Here is a 19,973-nt window from a genome sequence, read left to right on the forward strand (position 1 = left end):
AGAATAGGCCTGAACTTGTTCTTGTCTTTTTTTCGGACTAGAAAGAACCGTGACTATAGACCTCTTCCCCTTTGAGACAGAGGGACGTCTTCTATCGCCCGTTTTCTTAGCAGGGTATCGGCCTCCGCCTGAGCTCACGCAGCTGAAACTGCGAGCAAACCGGTGGAATTGTAGGAGGGCTGATGAACTGAAGACTGTATCCATTGCAAACAATATTCAGCACCCACTTGTCCTGAGTAATTTTTCTCCACTCTGCCAGAAAATATTGAACGCTTCCCCCCACTGGAGCGGGTAACGGATGAAGGGGAAGTAATCGCTCAGGGCCTAGAGCCGGCCGGACATTTGGTCGCGGTGGCCGACTACTGACCACCCCTGCCCGTCTGCCGTTTCTGAAAGGGCTTCATCTGGAACTGGTGCTGCTGTTGCTGCTGTCCAGACTGTTGACCTCGCCCTCTGCCCTGCGCCCCGTACAGTCTCTGGAACGGGCGGTAGTTTTTCTTCTGGTCCTTAGGCTTCTCCAAGCCTACTGCCGTCAGAGTCTCAGCCTCCGCCTTCATGCGGGCCATTTCATCGTCGGCGTGTTTTCCGAATAGGGTCTCACCCGAGAAGGGCAAGTTGGCCACCCTCTGTTGGGCTTCTGCCTTCAGTGATGTCAATCTGAGCCAAGCGTGGCGTCTCTGATTCACTCCATGACAGTACCCGTGGGCTGCCAGGAGCGATGAATCCGCAGCAGCGCTGATCAGCTGGTTCGACACCAGCAATCCTTCATTCAGGATCTCCAGAAAATCCTCCTTTTCTCGTGGGAGGAGGTCGGCGAACTGTTGGAGGGACTCCCAAAGGGCCCAATCATAGCACCCCAACAGCGCAGATGCACTGGCAGCCTTCATAGAGGTAGCGGCCGTCCCTTACACCTTCCTGCCCACTGAATCCAACCAGCGACTCTCCTTGTCCGGAGGTACATTGGAGGACGGGGTGGTGGCATGTTGTTTCCTTGCCACCGTCACAATTACAGAATCCGGTGTTGAATCCAATCGGAGGAAAGCCGGGTCCGCATCAGGAGCCTTGTATTTCTTTTGCAGCCTGGAAGGAGCTGCTTTCGTCACCGCCAGAGTGAGGAAGAGTTCCATGGCGAGCTCCACCAATCCAGGTACCAGAGGCAACAGAGGCCTCGATAGGTGCTTTTTGTGGAGAGTCTCAAATATTATGGAGGTCGTAGGCGTGGGCACAGTTAGTTGGATGCCCAGCTTGCTCGCACCTCTCAACAGAACCTCCTGAAAAGAGACCATGTCATCCACAGGGTACACCCTCGTCCGAGGGGATCCTGACAGGGTTGGTGAATATTCCCGTGGGCTGGACGACTCTGTGCTGTATCTAGATCGCCTCCTACGGTGTTGTCTTGATCTCGTCGATGAGCGACGACTCCTGGATCTCCCTCTTCGTCTGGAATGAGATCTAGGCCTCCTAGGCCTTGGACAGTCCGTGGGTGTTTGCGGAGGCGCCTGCGGTTTTGCGGATGCCTGCGGCGGCAGCCTGACCGGGGACCTCGGCCAAGGTGCCCTCTTAGGTGGCGTAGGGAGAAGCGGCAGTGACACCGATCTCTTTGATCAACTAATCATCCAGGTACGGGTAGACAAACACCTTATTCTTTCTCAGGTGTGCCGCCACTACTGCCATGCATTTGGAAAACGTCCGGGGTGCTGACTTTAGTCCGAACGGCAACACTGTCTATTGGTAGTAATTGGCGCCGACTTGGAATCGCAGGAACTTCCGGTGTTTCTGTGCAATGGGCATGTGGAAGTACGCATCCTGTAGGTCTATCGCGCACAGCCAGTCTCCCCTTTGCAGCTGAGGGTAAATCTGGTGCAAAGACAGCATGCGAAACATTTCTCTGCGAATCCACTTGTTTGCTTGTCACAAATCAAGAATAGGCCTGAACTCGTTCTTGTCTTTTTTTCGGACTAGAAAGAACCGTGACTATAGACCTCTTCCCCTTTGAGACAGAGGGACGTCTTCTATCGCCCGTTTTCTTAGCAGGGTATCGGCCTCCGCCTGAGCTCGCGCAGCTGAAACTGCGAGCAAACCGGTGGAATTGCAGGAGGGCTGATGAACTGAAGACTGTATCCATTGCAAACAATATTCAGCACCCACTTGTCCTGAGTAATTTTTCTCCACTCTGCCAGAAAATATTGAACGCTTCCCCCCACTGGAGCGGGTAACGGATGAAGGGGAAGTAATCGCTCAGGGCCTAGACCTGGCCGGACATTTGGTCGCGGTGGCCGACTACTGACCACCCCTGCCCGTCTGCCGTTTCTGAAAGGGCTTCATCTGGAACTGGTGCTGCTGTTGCTGCTGTCCAGACTGTTGACCTCGCCCTCTGCCCTGCGCCCCGTACAGTCTCTGGAACGGGCGGTAGTTTTTCTTCTGGTCCTTAGGCTTTTCCAAGCCTACTGCCGTCAGAGTCTCAGCCTCCGCCTTCATGCGGGCCATTTCATCGTCGGCGTGTTTTCCGAATAGGGTCTCACCCGAGAAGGGCAGGTTGGCCACCCTTTGTTGGGCTTCTGCCTTCAGTGATGTCAATCTGAGCCTAGCGTGGCGTCTCTGATTCACTCCATGACAGTACCCGTGGGCTGCCAGGAGCGATGAATCCGCAGCAGCGCTGATCAGCTGGTTCGACACCAGCAATCCCTCATTCAGGATCTCCAGAAAATCCTCCTTTTCTCGTGGGAGGAGGTCGGCGAACTGTTGGAGGGACTCCCAAAGGGCCCAATCATAGCACCCCAACAGCGCAGATGCACTGGCAGCCTTCATAGAAGTAGCGGCCGTCCCGCACACCTTCCTGCCCACTGAATCCAACCAGCGACTCTCCTTGTCCGGAGGTACATTGGAGGACGGGGTGGTGGCATGTTGTTTCCTTGCCACCGTCACAATTACAGAATCCGGTGTTGAATCCAATCGGAGGAAAGCCGGGTCCGCATCAGGAGCCTTGTATTTCTTTTGCAGCCTGGAAGGAGCTGCTTTCGTCACCGCCGGAGTGAGGAAGAGTTCCATGACGAGCTCCACCAATCCAGGTACCAAAGGCAACAGAGGCCTCGATAGGTGCTTCTTGTGGAGAGTCTCAAATATTATGGAGGTCGTAGGCGTGGGCAGTTAGTTGGATGCCCAGCTTGCTCGCACCTCTCAACAGAACCTCCTGAAAAGAGACCACGTCATCCACAGGGTACACCCTCGTCCGAGGGGATCCTGACAGGGTTGGTGAATATTCCCGTGCGCTGGACGACTCCGTGCTGTATCTAGATCGCCTCCTACGGTGTTGTCTTGATCTCATCGATGAGCGACGACTCCTGGATCTCCCTCTTCATCCGGAACGAGATCTAGGCCTCCTAGGCCTTGGACAGTCCGGGGATGTTTGCGGAGGCGCCTGCGGTTTTGCGGGTGCCTGCGGCGGCAGCCTGACCGGGGACCTCGGCCAAGGTGCCCTCTTAGGTGGCGTAGGGAGAAGCGGCAGTGACACCGATCTCTGAGGCCGTGGCAGTGCATGTGGAGGAACAGGAGGAGGTGGTGGCGAAGGAGTGCACGGCGGAGGCTCCTGAGGCAGTGGAGGAGGAGGAATGGGTGACTTCGGCTTGGGAGGAGAGTACACCACAGAGTACACTGAGCCCGGTGACTCTCTCAACTTCTTCCTTGGCGTAGGCGACCGAGAGGCAAGGCCCCCTGTTGGTGATCGACGTCGCCGTCGTGCCCCTGAGGAACGGAAGGGACTCCTGGCTCCAGAACGCCTCCAGGAGGATGATCTCTTCCTCTTAGGCGTAGAGCGCCTCTTCGGCGTCGAAGAACTCCTCTTCGGCGTCGAAGAACGCCTCCTCGGCGTCGAAGAACGCCTCCTCGGCGTCGACGAGCGTCTTCTCGGCGTCGACCTATTCCTCGATGACGGACTTCGCCTCCTCTGCGCTGCAGATCGCCTTCTCGACGCCGAGCGCCGAGTCGACGTCGAGGGCGAACGGCGGCGTCGCCTCGATGGTGAGCGCCGAACCGACGCAGACGGCCAACGGTGGTGTTGCCTCGACGGCGAGCGCCGACGCCGATCCTTGCGACGTCGAAGTGTCGACGATAAAGTCGAAGATGATGACGCCGATGATGATGATGTCTTCGGCGGCGACCTCGACGGCGGTCTCGACAGCCCCCTCGACGCCGAACGTCGACTCGACCCAGAGCCCTGGGGAGACGGGGAGCAGACCGCTGTCATGCCTCTCGACGCGGTCGTCGATGGGATCGACGTCGACGGAGAACGGCGACGTTTTCTGGCCTTCCTGACGCTGTTCAGCCCCCCAGAGGCTTCAGCATGGGCAGAGGAAGCAGATCCAGCCTGCCCAGACCCACCTTGACTCTGCAGCCTTCTTTCTTCCATTCCTTGGAGCCTGATCATCTTTCTGTCCCTCAGGGTCCTGGAGGTGAAGGTCTGGCAAATCTCACACTTCTCAGGCAGGTGAGTAGAAGGGAGGCAAAGGATACACACAGAGTGTGGGTCCGACTTGGCCTTCTTCCTTGAGCACTCTGGGCATTTATCAAATAATGCTGGCATTTTAGACAAAAAAGGAGTGCTCAGAACACTAGAGAAGGAAGAGGGCACCAAAACACGTCTAGTGTAAACACTCACACACTTTAAAAGTGCAAAATACTGAAATAAACCGAAAAAAGGGAGAGCTCAATGCTCCAGGGTCCTGCTAGAAGGAGCCGGAAAAAAGAACTGAAAGTAAATGGGACCTGCTGGGTATTCTGGGATACTGGGAAAGTTCTTGAAAGTTTCATTAAAGGCACGGTATCCCTTTTTGAGCCACATAATGGCAGCCTATGGGGCTTGTCTGTCCTTCCCTTCCTTCCTACCATTCCAGAGACTTTGCTGTTTAAAGGGGAAGTTTTTCTCTATGAAGAAAACTTGGCAGGCTGTGCTGTATGTGGTTTTTGGTGGAATGTCTAGTTGAAGTACTGGACAGTGTAGCCTGTGGATATAGGCTGCATAATATGTCTTTAAATTCTCTCTTAAGTGTCTGTGCAGGACTGCATTATTAGACAGCTTAAGAGATTATTTTTGATTGCTCCGGGGTCCACGCTCATGAGCGGGACTATTCACTAGATTATGACTATACACAGAGATCCCCTACTACAGAACGCATACTCGTCGACCAAATAGTTTCCCAATGCGATCCTGTCTGTACGACATGTTCGTAGATAAATTGTGGCGCACAACGGAGCCGGATTCTGAGCGAGAAAGTACGATGCACAATTCGGACAGCCGCATCGACTCGGTCTCAGCGAGACAAAACGGCTGTCAGAATCGTACTTCAAGGGCCGTAGCAGGGCCCCCTTCACCAGGGGCCCTATGAATCTGTCACAGGGGTGCCCATGGGCCCCCCGATTAAAGCATGCACAGTGTAGCGGTCACCATGGGGTGTCCACCACAGGGTGTACGCTTTTCCCCATCCACCCCTTTTTTGCTGTAGGAGCCTGTGTACGCGTCTGTACGCAGGCTCCCATTGAGTCGGTCTGCTTAAGGACGCATCGGACTCGCTCGCTCGGACTCCCGGAGCACGTTTCGTCCGGAAAGGTCTCCGGATCTGAGCCGTACGGAGGTCTTTCCGGATGGGATCGGAATCAGGCTCTTAGTGTGTAATGTTTTGCTGCTTTTCTAAGCAAGACTTCACTAGAAGTATTTATGCCATTCTTAGGTCTACCCGGGAAGGAGGAGACTGTTTCAAAGTTGATGTACAGTAAAAAGAAGCATCTGTTTTCAAGGTAAGAGCTGTGAGGCATACGGGATCTCCTTCTAGAATGTCTGGACTGCAGTGATCTTCTTGAATGACATCTGTGTGTTGTTTGTGACAGTCTATGAGTTACATGTTTCTTAGGGATTGGCCACTCTGGAGTAGTTTGAAGAGGCACAGGTTAAAAAGACATCTAAGGAGTAGTTTGAGCTACAGCCGCTGGTAATCTTAGCGTTCTAGATGATGATGGCGAAAGACAATGCATATGTACATCGTCTTGGAGAAGAGTTGTGAAAAAGTTCCACCTCCCGTTTAACTTGATGTGTATGTGAGCATGCCCTTGAGTACTCTGAATTAGAAACGATAGGTGACTTTCTTTTCAATTGCCAGATCAATAACACAGAAATATGTAAAATTCTGCACATCTGGACACAGAGATAATCTTCAAGGACAAATGGCTGACAGTCTTTGATCGTGAGCTTGCCTCCACTGCACCCATATTCAACATCAGGGATCCCGACGTTGAACAGAAGTGTTCCACGTATCCACGTCTCTTTAGATCTCCTTCTGGGTGAAATCCCTGTGGGCCCCTTATCCTCGCTCCATATCTCTCTGCAGCACAATCGTATTACCTGTGATCCTGCAGCAGGCCTTGCATATGAATTTTCTGCCTGTCCTTCAAATTCTCCTGGGCATCTTCATGCAGTGTTCATAGACTTCAGGAAGAGGCTCTTCTGCCAGACATATAATGCAGAGTGCATATAGGTCTGTTTGTGCCTTCTTCCTACCACAGAAAGGCATTTCAATAAGAGATCCATTTTGTGAAAAAGATCCTGCCAGGAAATTAAGAAAAAAATACTTATTGATTGGATGACGTTGAATAAACCACACACTGAAAGGCTGGAAATGTTCCCAGTTGACAAAAAAACAAAAAGGAAGAGGTCAGTGCTCTAGGAGCCTGTTCCCAGGAGCTGGAAAAAACCTGACTTAACTACAGTTGACGGAGAATGAGTGGATATTGGTGGAGTCTTGTTCTTTAACGGAGTAGTGCCTGTTTTCCTTCGGGGTTTGGAGCCTATCTGCCACACTTTACTTTCTGTTTTTGTTTGTGAAAGTTTATCCTGTTGTTTTTTGTGTGACTTTTTTCGCCATATAATTCACATATGTTTTATAAGGAAATAAATTAAATTAGGCAAATGTACCCTTTAATATGTTGATAGGCAGGATCCTCCCATAATTTCCTTTGTGGCTGTTACTTCCTGTTCAATATATGTGTTGGATCATAGGTCATTCTAAACTAGTTTTGAGACCAGTGACATTAGTGACTGAGTAGTAACTGCCTAGACTTCAAACCCACTGATGGGTATTCTTTGCAACCAGAACGGATTATTAGCTGAGTCAACCGGCATATGATCACAGCAGACAACAGGCATATGATAATAACATACCTTATCCATTTCTAGCATTCTCACTGGTGCCTTTGTTTGCCTGACAGAAAACTGCTAAAAATATAGACCAGGAAGACCGAGAACGAGCCCGAAACAGTCTTTTCTATATTAGATAAACTAGTCTACATGCCTGTGCAATTCTGAACTATTATCTTGCCACCAAATATACAAAGGCCTTCTGCTGGTCGACATACTGATGTTGTAAATCACACTAAGCTTTGGAGGGTCAAGACCCAAAAAAGAACAATTACCATCCAATAAGTAAGCAGCCCACTGTTCTGGAAACTATTAGTAACAAAAACATTTCACAATACTTCTATCTGCCGACTCCTTACGTCTAAAGCTCTCACACCATCGGTAAGGGTACTGGCTTCTTATCCATGCCAGAAGTCTTGTCAGATCACTTCAGGGAAGTCTTATAGTGCCTACCCCAGTGCAACGTCAGTTCCCTTTTTTCCTTGCCTTCGGCACCAATCCAGAGCTCGCTGTAAGAGTAGAGGGTTTTCCTCACATGAATTTTGTACACATGCAGTACTATGTCTCCCTCCAAGAGTTCTGGCGTCAAGCCCTGTAGGGAGTGTGAGGGACAAGTGTCCATAACATACCCTCATTCTATCCAATTATAGTGTTTGGGGTTGGACCGTGATTTCCGTGATTCATATCAGAGTACGCGTTCTAAGGCCATCAAGGAACAGCAAGCCGAGCTCTTCATGACTGTGGCCCAAGATGACAGGCGAAGCCGTTGTCGCTGGAGGCTGTGTTCTAGTTAGCCTTCCTTAGATTTTTCGGGGTGGAAGGGGGAGGGGGCGGTGGACGGAGGAGGACAGAAAACACAGACAAAAGAGGTCAGTCCCCTGATGACTTACGTCTCCCACAGCATCTTCCTCCGAGTCCTCAGACCCGGAATTGGTTATGGTGGCACCAACAGACTCTCCTGCTCTCGGCTTGGTGTCAGTGCCTCACGCGGACCGGATATCAGAGCCAACTGGACCTCCCCTAGTGCAGTGACAACCCTCCTGAATCCTCCAGCGTCGGTTCCAACGTATCCGGAATTCCCAGTGCTGCATCAATTTTGTCCGGATTTCCCGTCACCCGGTAAAGACCCTTCCACATTTCTCAATGCTATGTTCGGCGTTTCCGCCAGGGCCAGCTCCACGTGGTGCGCCTCTGTGCCTCCTTTCGGCCATCCCATTTTTATGCCTAGAGCGCGTGTGAGCCCGGGTCTTTAGTCCCAATGTCTGTTCCTGCCTGCACTCTGGCACACATCTTGCCATCAGTACCATGGCTGGCGCCATCACAGGAACCTCCAACCCCAACCGCTCCACTGGAGCCGACTTCAATCCAGTCCGCGCTGACGCCGCCTACTGAGCCCCTCTTCAGATCAAGTCCACGAAGGAAGCCAAAGTCTATTAGAAGAGGATTAGCATAGGCAAATAATTCATGGTCTCTTCAGATCAGACTCTGACCCCCTCAACCTATATGCCTATAAGGACCAACACCGATATGAGCTGCAAGGCATGTCCTTGGCCATTGGAATTGATGCTTTGCCAGAGACATAGACAAAGTTTCCCACTGGGCCCCCAACCCAAGAGGTTATGTCATTCCACTCTGTGGTCAGGAAGTCAGCAGAAGTGCTGGACCTGCAGCTGCCATCAGTGGATGTGAAAACTAGTGTCCTGATGTAGGTTCTACTTCTATCAGCTCCAACCTCCGAACCTCTGCTTCCACATAATGAAGACCTGGAAGAGCATGTCTGGGAAAAGCCCACCACAGTGTCAGTGGTGAATAAACTGGTAGCCCGGAGTTATCAACATGCTCCTGGCCATCCTCCCTCCTTCTCAGCACATCTGTCACTGGAGAGTTTAGTCATCCAAACTTTGTGCTCCTCTGTCCAGGCAGCAGGTATGTTCCCCACAGGTCCAATGGACAGGGAATCTACACAACTGGAAGCATGGGGGAAGAAAATGTTTTCAGCTGGCAGCATGGTATTAAGTCCCTAAATACCAACTGCCTGTTGGCTCTTTAAACTCACAGCTTAGGGGACACAGCCCATATAGTCAGTCGAAATCTTCTGGAGGGCATTCAAGTGCATTTCCAGGGAGATCGTGAAGGAAGAGCAGAATGCCCTATGGCACATTATTAAGATTGGCCCTGGGCACTGCTAATTCTATGGCAAGAGCCTTGGGTACCTCTGTCTCCATTTGCTGCCATGCATTACTCAGGACTTCTGGCTTCTCAGTAACGTATCTAGGGCTCTAGTGTAATTTTCCCGATTCATGCCCTTATATAGATATAACTTATCATATCCTTATATAGGCATAGGAATCATAACCATATTTAGACACAGCCAATGCAGTCCGAATACGGCATGGCTACTTCCACTAAGCTCCCAGAGTACAACGAGTTCTTGAAGACAACCAGCCTTCAGCAGTACGGGACTTCCCCCTACTTCAGTGTTGATTTGTCCCAGAACTCCTGGAGCGCAAAAAGAACTTCGAGTTCTTAGTGACGTTATTATGTCCACCCTTACGTCAAACTCAGCACCTTCAAGGTATAAATATGCCCACCTCTGCCCTAGCAAAACACACGGTGGTTTTGGAGCAGATCGACTAACTACTTGCCCGATGCCCTGCTGTATGCGAGTGCCGAAGGAAGCCGACCCTCCCTGCTGACGCACTGAGAGAGACGCTGTCTTTTCTCCTGCCGAGAAATCCAGCTCCAGTGTTTCCCTGCTACCCTTGCGGGTTACTGGGAGATCGAGTCCTGAGAGAGAGAGATACAAGACCTCCTTCATTCTATAACCAAGATACGGAGGTGATTAGACCCTTAGAGAATTCTTGGATAGATTCTTGGCAGAAACTATTTAACTCAAGCTACACCTCACTTACTTCTTCCCTTGTACTAGGCTTAGGTTAGGTACACCGGGGTAGGCGTATTTTAGATGCACCAGTTGAGTACTTTTAGTCATTATTTATCATTGTATGTATTTTATCTATTTTATGTATCTTATGGCTTAGAAACCATATAAATGCTTTTACAGTATTATTTCATAATACTACTTTTACTGTACACACTTTACTTCATAGCAAGTATTATGATTGTAGCTATTCACTTCTCTTGCATGAGAAAGAAGACTGCTCAATAAATAACCTTTTTATTGAAAACGCCCGTCTCTCTATTTCTCTGCACTTCTGGTGAAACGAAGCATGCACGATTGACTAAGTGAAATAGCCATCTATTGTTTCCGCGACTCAGGAGATATATTCCTTATTCTTGGGGAACAAAGTTGTCATGTTATATGGTTGTCAGAGACTAATCCCTTCTTGTGTATTCGAGAAAGTTTCTAGTGACCTCTGAGCTAGCTGGCATTCACAATTAAGTCTAACATATTCAATAGAGACCCAGTCGACCTAAGTCCTACGTCTAAACTATCGTTTATGTTATTCCAATGTGCAGAGCCTATTGGAAATATAGGAACTACACTACACTCTCAGCCCCAGATAGTCTCAAATCAATTTTGACTTTATTGAGGATATTCCAAGGAGTTTCTCCTTTCATCACCACCAACTATAGAAGCCCCATAACCGCTAGTCTCTCAATACAGAGGTAAATCCAGAGTTAACAGCCATGGATTACTGCAGCAACCCACCTCCTTCTCTTCTTCATATCCTGCACCACCAGGTAAGCAGGCCTAATTTGCTTCACCAACCCACCAACCCACACAGAGCCTGTATGATGGCAAGAGTCTTACTTTTTACCGGCCTGGAAGGCGATTATTTCAGACCAGTGGGTGCTTCAAATCATAGAAAGAGACTCCACCCTTCATTATGTACCCTTCTTTCATCTCCCTTCCAGAGAAACTTTCTATCTTGCAGTAAGAAGTAGCATTCGTATGGAAAGGAGCTGTGGAGATAGTGCTGGAAGAGGAAAGGACACAGCGTTGTTAATCATACTATTTACTTCTACCCAAAAAGGATGAAGGTTTACATCCGATTCAGGACCTCAGAGAATTGAATTTCATCCTCAAAAAGGAAAAGTTTAAAATGCTGACTCTAGTTCAAGTGTTACGGACGTTGGAAAATGGAGACTGGATAGTGTCACTCAACCTGCACGATGCGTATTTCCACATACTAGTACTGCTGTCTAATTGGAAATACTTGTACTTTGTAGTGGGTTTTACACACTGCCTATATGCAGTGCTCTCCTTTGGATTCACAGCTGCATCTTATGTCTTCAGGAAGATGATGACAGTGGTTGTGGCCCATCTCACGAGTTTGGTCATCCCATTTTTCCATACCTGGACATACTGGTTGATCAAAGTGGGGTCGACAGAGGAAAGTCTGCGCCATCTGCATTTGTCATTTGACCTGCATTTGACATTCCACCTAGCTTTTACAATAAACATGCTCAAATATCTCCTGAGGGCCTCCCAAATGACTCCAGTTCATGGGGTACTTAAACCTTCCCTTTTCCGGACCTATCCTCTACCTCAGAGGGTGGACAAAATACACAAATGGATTCCATTCTTCCAAAAGGAAGCAAGAGTTCCACTCCTGAAGGTCCAGTGATTTCTAGGTCTGCTGGCTTCCTGCATTCTCCTAGTTATGAATGCATGCTGGCAAATGAAGGCCCTCTAGTGGTGCCTCTGTAGGCCGTGGCCTAAGTATGGGCATGGACCTGTCAGACACCATTTATAAGCTCCCATTGCACAGCAGCGGACAGGGTTTGGTGGAGGGACGAAGCAAACCAGAAGGGCTGGATAGCCTTTACTCCCCTCTGACAGTGGCTATGGTAGTGATGGATGCTTCCACTTAAGGGAAAAGAGCTCATCTGGAGGATCTGAAGATCAGAGGCCTTTCGTCTCCAGAGAACAGTTGCTTCACATCAACCTGTTGGAACTGCGAGCGATTCATCTAGCGCTCAAGGCCTTCCTTTCCTCCAGCCACTCTTGGGCCGTCCAGATCTTGAGAGACAACACAACAGCGATGTGGTGGGTCCGCAAGCAAAGGGGTGTAGGATTTCAACTCCTTTGCCTGGAAGCTTGAGACTGTGATCTTGGGCTTAGTCAAGGGATATTGTTGACCACGAATGTCAGAGCCAACAGTATTCTGTCGATCACAAGTTGTGTCTCCTGCCGGAGATAGTCCATGACATCTATTCCCATATGGGTATTCCTTGGGTGGAAAAGTTTGCCTTAGAAAACTTTCAATGCCAGCACTTCTGTGCCCTCCATTATCCTCTGAGGGGAGCCTTTGGGGACTTGTTTGAGGTGAGGTGAAACTTTCAGCTCCACTATGAGTTTCCCTAGTTTCCCTTCTTACCCTCGATTCCTCAGGTTCTGAGAAAGACCCGCCAGGATCAGGCCCAAGTGATCCTCATCCCGCCCAGATTGGCCATAGAGGTTGTGGTATGCAGATCTTTGGTGCTTCTTCATGTCCCCTGCTCAAGCTGCCATTTAGATGGATGTTCTCTCCCAGTGAGAGGAAATGGTACTGCATCCCGGTCTCCACCTTCATGCATGGAGACTAAGCAGGGACATCTGAACTCTTTCAAGCTGCCATCGTAGGTGGCTGACGTCATTTTGTCAGATTTCCACCCCTCCTATACATACGCTTAGTCTGGGAGATGGGGTAACTTTGTTGCATGATACACAGGCAACAATGTAGATCCCTTGCATGCTAAATTGTCTCAGATTTTGCAGTTTGTGCTTTCCCTTGCACAGGGGATGAGCAGTCAACACTTTTAAGGGGTATTTGTCAGTGTTGTCAGAGTTACCTGGTCTCTCATACCAGCATTCTATATTCAAATCCCCTATAGTGATGCGATTTGTGAAGGGGTTAACTGATCTGTATCAACCAGCTCCTTTTGTTGTGACCCAGAGGGACCTTAACCTTCTGTTAACTTTTTAAAGGATACCCTATTTGAGGCCCTGCACAGTTGCCAGTTACAAATGTAACTGGCCTTAAGCTTCCCAAAGTTCCTATTGGTCGGCGACCTTAACATTCATGTGGATGTTCCTGACTCGCCTGAAGCCCGCAGGCTCGGTGATATTCTTAACCTGGCTCAGCTTAAACAATGGGTGAATGTTCCGACTCATGCGGGAGGTCATCTGCTTGATTTGGTTTGCTCCAACTTCCCTATTCAGTCCGTGACGGTTGAACAAACAACCTGGTCTGACCATGCTTTGGTTAGATTCGCGTGGGAAATGGCAAAACCCAGTCCTTCACCCCCCATTTGTCACACCCAAAAAATTAACTTGCCTGCGTTTAGGCAGGCCCTGTCCAGAGACCGCCCTAAACCTACGATGCTTCTGGATGAGGCGGTCGGTGAGTTTAATGAGTGGGTGCGTCTGGCGGCTCTGGCGTCTACAAAACACACTACTGTGTTCAGATCTCGTCGCACCCCTTCTCAACCCTGGTTCTCTTCTGAGTTGAGGGTGATGAAACTTGGCTGCAAAAAGCTAGAACGTGCGTGGAGGCGCAGTTATAGCTTGGAGGCTAAATCCGCTCTACGTTTAGCACAAAAAGACTATTATGCAGCCATCAAGGTAGCGAAAGGGAACTACTACGCAGGGCGTATTGCGAAGGCAGATAACAATAGCAAAGAGATTTTTTCTATTGTCAAGAGCTTTGTTGCGCCTATTGCTGAGGCAGTTACTCCTCCATCCTCTGCACAATGGTGTGAGGATCTGTCCACCTTTTTTATTAGTAAAATAGCGAAGATCCAGCTGGATCTATTAGTAGCTTTACCTGCCGACTGCTTAGCGACCGACATCTCTTCCTCACTCTGCCCCTGTTCCGGCCAACAGCTTGTGAACTTTGTGCAAGTTGCTGAGTGTGATGTTCTGCCCCTCCTTCAGTCCCTAAAATCTGGGTCCCCCGCCGATCCATGTCCAGCTCGAGTGCTTTCGGAGGTGGCGGAATTGGTCTGCTCTGAGATTACGCAGATAGTGAATCTTTCCCTGGCCTCAGGTGAGGTGCCTTTAGGCTGGAAACGAGCGAAACTTCTGCCACTTTTGAAAAAACCGGGACTGGACGCTACGGCTCCCGGTAATTACCGTCCCATATCCCTTTTGCCAGCCCTTACAAAAATCTGTGAAAAGGTGGTTTTCCAACAATTGGAGAACTTTGTTGAAACCTCCAATGCCCTCCACCCTGCCCAATCGGGCTTTACGGCCGCATATAGCACTGAGACTGCGCTGGTGGAGATGACAGAGGCGATTCGGGACTGTTTAGACGGAGGCGGCAGAGCGGTCCTGATTTTATTGGACCTCTCTGCCGCGTTCGATACCGTCCCCTATGAGCTTCTCCTCGCCAGGCTGTCTGCTATCGGTATCGGTATCGGTAGAGTTGTGCTGGCCTGGTTGTCTTCTTTTCTCTCGGACAGGTTCCAACAGGTCTGGATGCCCCCTCACGCATCTGAGCCCAAACCACTTCTTACGGGGGTCCCCCAACTATCCACTCTTAGTCCCTTACTGTTCAATGTTTACATCACCCCCCTGGTTTATCTAGCGGAACAGTTTGGGGCTAAGATTATAGGGTATGCAGATGATACCCAACTGCTGTTTACCTGGCCAGACGACGACCTGGATACGTCGGCAGTACATCTGTGCTTGTCCTCTGTATTTCGCTGGTTAACCCAGGCCCAGCTGAAATGCAACGAGGACAAATCCGAGGTGCTTTTCTATGGTACCTTTCCCTCCTCGTTTAAGAACACACTGTGGCCCCCTAATATTCCTAGCCCGAAGGAAATGGGGCGACCTGCAAAAAATCTGGGCATCTGGTTTGCAGAGGACCTCAGATTTGAGGACCATATTAAAAAGCTGACAGGTACCTGCTTTGCCACGCTGAGAATGCTCCGCAGATTCTTTCCTCTGCTCCCTAGGGAAGCCAAGGAGATGGTTGCCCGGGCTCTCATACTGGCAAGGCTGGATTATGCGAATGCACTATTCAGTGGCATCCCGGGCTACCTGGTGAAACGCCTGCAAATTATCCAGAATGCGGCTGTCCGTTTGCTATTTAATATCCCAAGATGGAAGAGTGCGCGAGCTGAGTTGCGCTCCCTCCATTGGCTTCCAGTAGCACAGCGCATCTTGTTCAAATCTCTGGTGCTCGCGTTCAGAGCAATCCATGACCAAGGCCCCCTGTATCTGAGAAAGAGATTTATATCCTATGTCCCCGCTCGTACTCTCAGGTCATCCACCTTGTTCAAATTGTCTCTTCCCCGTTTCAAACGAGCCAGGCTCGGCGGACATTCGATCTCTGTGATCACAGCTCGGGCCTGGAACGCTCTCCCCCTCCACTTGCGGTCCACGCAGACTGTGGCGGTATTTAAGAAAAATTTAAAAACACATTTATTCAAGAGTGCAATCTAAGAGGCTTTTCTGTTGCTCTGCTTTCTGTCCTTCCCTTACCGCGCCAGGATACTCCCCAGTAACGGAGCGCGCTATAAAATGGTTTATACTATACTTATACTTAAATGTTGACTTTGAAATCAGTGTTTTTGGAGGCAATCGCTTTGGCCGGATGGGTCAGTGAATTACAGGCATTGAGTTCCTGTCTCCATTCACCTTTTTTTCGTTGCCAAACTGATGTTGTGAACCAAGGCTGCTTTGTTGATGAAATTGGTGACTATGTTCCACCTTAGTAAATCCATCACCCCTCTGACCTTCTACCCTTACCCATCAAATTAAGGAGGTGGAGGTGTTGCATAGCTTGTGTTCTAGGTGGGCAACTACTACCTGGAACCTACAAGGATATACGACCGGATGACCAGCTGTTTGTGGGGTATCCTGATGCCAAGAAAGGCAAAGCAAACTTTAGCTAGGGGATCATCCTATGCATCAAAACCTGCTTCGATTTAGCAAGGAAGGACCTTACAGAAGGGTTCAGGCCCATTCCACCAGAACCAAATTGACCACTTCTATTGTTGCCAGACACGTTCCAATTGAAGACATCTGCAGGGCAGCTATGTAGGCATCCCTACACACCTTTGCCAAGTATTACTGCCTGGATTCGCCAGATCAGTTTTGCAGGACTTACTCATCTAACCATTCATCAAGCCATCTGGGAAAGGCACTGCTTTTAAATCTATTTTACAGGTGAGGAATCAGCAGGTAAAATATCTATCAAATGATAAAGTTACTTACCTGTGTTAATGATCGTTCTAGTTGACAATCTATCTACCAGCAAATTTCTCACCGACCCATCCAAGTCCCCATCTAATGGGTGTGTTTAGGGAAAGTTAATAAGAGCCAAACAAATTTTGGGAATATTCTACTTTGTCGATGGCATCCATTGGCTCGCCTTGAAGACTTGGGAAAAAAAGAATGGAAACTGAGGTTATGCTGAACTGGGCACTATATGGCTTCTCTGATGTCATCCAACACCACTTCTAGCATTGATACAAAGCCAGTGCCCCTTACTGGTGACATGAGAGTTTTGAAGTTTCTGAATCCAGTCTGAAACCAAGGATTATTCTTTAGAGTAATATGTAGGTAGGTAGAGTAATCATAGGTGAGTAACTTTTGTTTTCTCCATAACAGGAACTTTGAGAGTTAATGGCATTTGAAAGAAAGAAACCTTGCTGTCTAAGAAGGATATCAGAACACATTTAAAAGATTACATTAAAAAAATGAGCTGTTATCAAACAATTTTCAACATAAGAATAAACAATCTTTTTAACAACCTTGAATAGACTGCATACTGAATAAAATGCTGTCCCTTTATGCCTCTATATCTGTGGCACCCATAATTCCCTACTCCAGACACAAACTTCAAATCTAAGTAAAGCTCTCTGAGACAACCTCTGATGTCTCCAACATAGAGGAAAGTCTGGCAGGTCAGTCAGCAATGAGGGGTATCCTCATGATGGTGAATCACAATTACAGGTAAAAAATGTTTACTTCCTTCATAGAATCCTTATCATGTAATGACTGCTAAAATGCAATACCAAGCAGTGTCAGTGCAAGGGAAGAGTACCTACAGGGTGGCTAGCACGGATCGGGGTAGGGAAGTGTAATGATTGGTCTGAGCGGTGTGGTTAGGTGCTCAGCCTGGGACTGGCAGCCTGGGCATGTTCTCCACCCAGGCTGTAATATAACCTGGGTGGAGAACATGCACAATTCGCATGACTGTTTGGCCGGCTCGAGATGGCCGGCCAAACATTCATGCGCACTAACGGAGTACCCACCACTCTTCCCCCTTATCTGAGAGCAAACAAGCCTGCCCCACCCTCAAAGCTGCAACAGCAGGAACAAAGAAAATGATAAGGAAAATGCTACTTACCAGTATGAATCTGTTCTTGGCATGTAGGGCTGCTGACATTCATATCTTAGCATAGATCGCCGCCTAGTGTTGGGTCCGGATGTTTGCACCTTGTTGTCTTGGAAGAGTCTTCGAAGTATCACGAGATAGGTGACTCCTCCCCTGGACTACAGTGCGCATGGGCATCTTCTCCATCTTCAGATTGTTTTTCGCCATTGTGGCAAAGATGGAGTATAGGAAAGTAAGAGATGGCCATGTAAATGTATGTAAAGTATAACTCTGCATCTGTGACAGGCACCGGGGAGGAGGGTGGGCGATATGAATGTCAGCAGCCCTACATGCCAAGAACAGATGAATACTGGTAAGTAACATTTTCCGTTCGAGGCATGTGGGCTGTGGAATTCATATCTTAGCATAGACTGTATAGCAATTTCTCCTCTAGCGGTGGTAACCTGTACCAGCTGCAGTGGTTTGAAAAAGAGTTTTAAGGACAGCCTGGCCTACAGCAGCTTGTTGCTTAGCTTGCACATCTACACAGTAGTGTTTAGTGAAAGTGTGTATGGTAGACCATGTAGCCGCCTTACATATGTCTTCTAGGGGAATATTTCCTAGGAAAGCCATGGTGCCCAGATTGTGCGCGTTGAGTGGGCTTTTGGGGGAACTGTTAAAGTGCGCTTTGCCTTTTGATAGCATATTTGAATGCATTTAACTATCCATCTGGCTATTCCTGTCTTTGAAATGGGATAACCCTTATGTTGTGGAGAAAAGGCAACAAAAAGTTGTTTTATTTTCCTGAATGATTTAGTTCTGTCAACGTAATATAGCAGAGCTCTTTTGACATCTAGTGTGTGTAGGGCTCTTTTAGCCACCGACTGCGGGTTTTGAAAGAAAACTGGCAATTCTATGGACTGATTGATGTGGAAAGTGGATATTACTTTTGGCATACATTTAGGGTTAGTGCGAAGCACAACCTTATTGTAGTGTATTTGCATGAAGGGTTCCTGAATGGTTAGTGCCTGTAGCTCACTCACTCGCCTGAGGGAGGTAATGGCAATTAAAAATGCCACCTTCCATGTTAAGAATTGTAGTTCATATGAATGGAGGGGTTCGAAAGGTGTCCCCATGAGTCTGGTTAGTACTACGTTTAAGTTCCAGACTGGCGAAGGTGGATGCTTTGGAGGGATAATTCTTTTGAGTCCTTCCATAAAAGCTTTGATAGGTGGTATTCTGAACAGGGACATGTGTTGCCTGTTTTGAAGATATGCTGCTATAGCAGCAAGGTGTAGCCTTATGGATGAGTATGCCAGATTACATCTTTGAAGATGTAGCAAGTAACAGATTATGTTCTGGATGGAGACATCTAATAGATTGATTTGGTTATTATTACAATAGGTTACAAATCTTTTCCATTTAGCTGCGTAGCATGCTCTGGTAGTGGGTCGCCTTGCTTCCTTGATAATGTTCATGCAGTCTGGAGGCAAGTTAAGGTATCCGAACTCTAAGACTTCAGGAGCCAGATCGCTAGGTTCATCTGATTGGGATCTGGGTGCCTGATTTTGCCATGGTTCTGTGTTAGCAATTGTGGCGACAGGTGTAGTCTTTGGTGCGGAACTACTGAGAGTTCTAGAAGGGTCGTGTACCATTGCTGTCTTGCCCATGTGGGAGCAACCAGGATCATTGTGAGTGACTGTTGCCTTAGTTTGCGTGCCATTAATGGAATCAGTGGGGTTGGTGGAAAAGCGTACGCAAATCTGCCTGACCAGTTCATCCATATCGCATTGTCTTGTGACAACGGGTGTGGGAACCTGGCGGCAAAGGACGGGCATTTTGAGTTTTCTTTTGTGGCAACCAGATCTATTTCTGGATGTCCCCACTTTTGGAAGAATGGTTGTAAAACCTGAGGGTGAATCTCCCATTCATGTATTTGTTGACTGTGTCGGCGTAGATCTCATTGTCTATCCCTGGGAGGTGTTCTGCCAGGAGAAAGATGTTCTTTTGAATTGCCCACATCCATATGCTCTGTACTAGGTGAGAGCTGTGGAGAATGTGTCCCTCCTTGTTTCTGTATGTAGTACATGGCTGTCATGTTGTCCTTCCGGATTAACACAGCCTTGTTGTACAAGTATTTATGGAAGGCTTTCATTGCTAGAAATACTGCTAGTAACTCTAAGTGGTTTAATATGCAGTGTCTTTTGTTTGACTGTCCAGAGACCTTGGACTGTGTATTGAAAGAGGTGGGCTCCCCAACCTGTCAGTGATGCGTCCGCTGTTAATACTAATTATGGAACCGGCTCTTGGAACAGTCGCCCCTTGGAAAGGTTTTGTGGGTTCCACCACTGCAGAGAGTTGTAAGTGCGACTGTCTACCAACACTAGGTCTTTCAGTTGTCCTTGAGCTTGGTTTCACTGCCGTGCTAGGCATTCCTGCAATGGACGAATTTGAAGTCGGTAATAAGGGACAATGAATATGCAGGAGGCCATCATGCCTATAAGCTGGATGAA

General features: G+C 48.6%; 1 protein-coding gene across 1 annotated transcript in view; it reads right to left on the reverse strand.

Moving 5' to 3' along the window:
• Positions 1-19,973, reverse strand: part of LOC147731455 (protein argonaute-3) — a 1,378,491-nt gene that overhangs the window by 79,094 nt on the left and 1,279,424 nt on the right. The window lies entirely within an intron of this gene.

This window comes from Lissotriton vulgaris, chromosome 2_1 (assembly GCF_964263255.1).
Source record: "Lissotriton vulgaris chromosome 2_1, aLisVul1.2, whole genome shotgun sequence".
Classification (NCBI taxonomy): Eukaryota; Metazoa; Chordata; class Amphibia; order Caudata; family Salamandridae; genus Lissotriton; species Lissotriton vulgaris.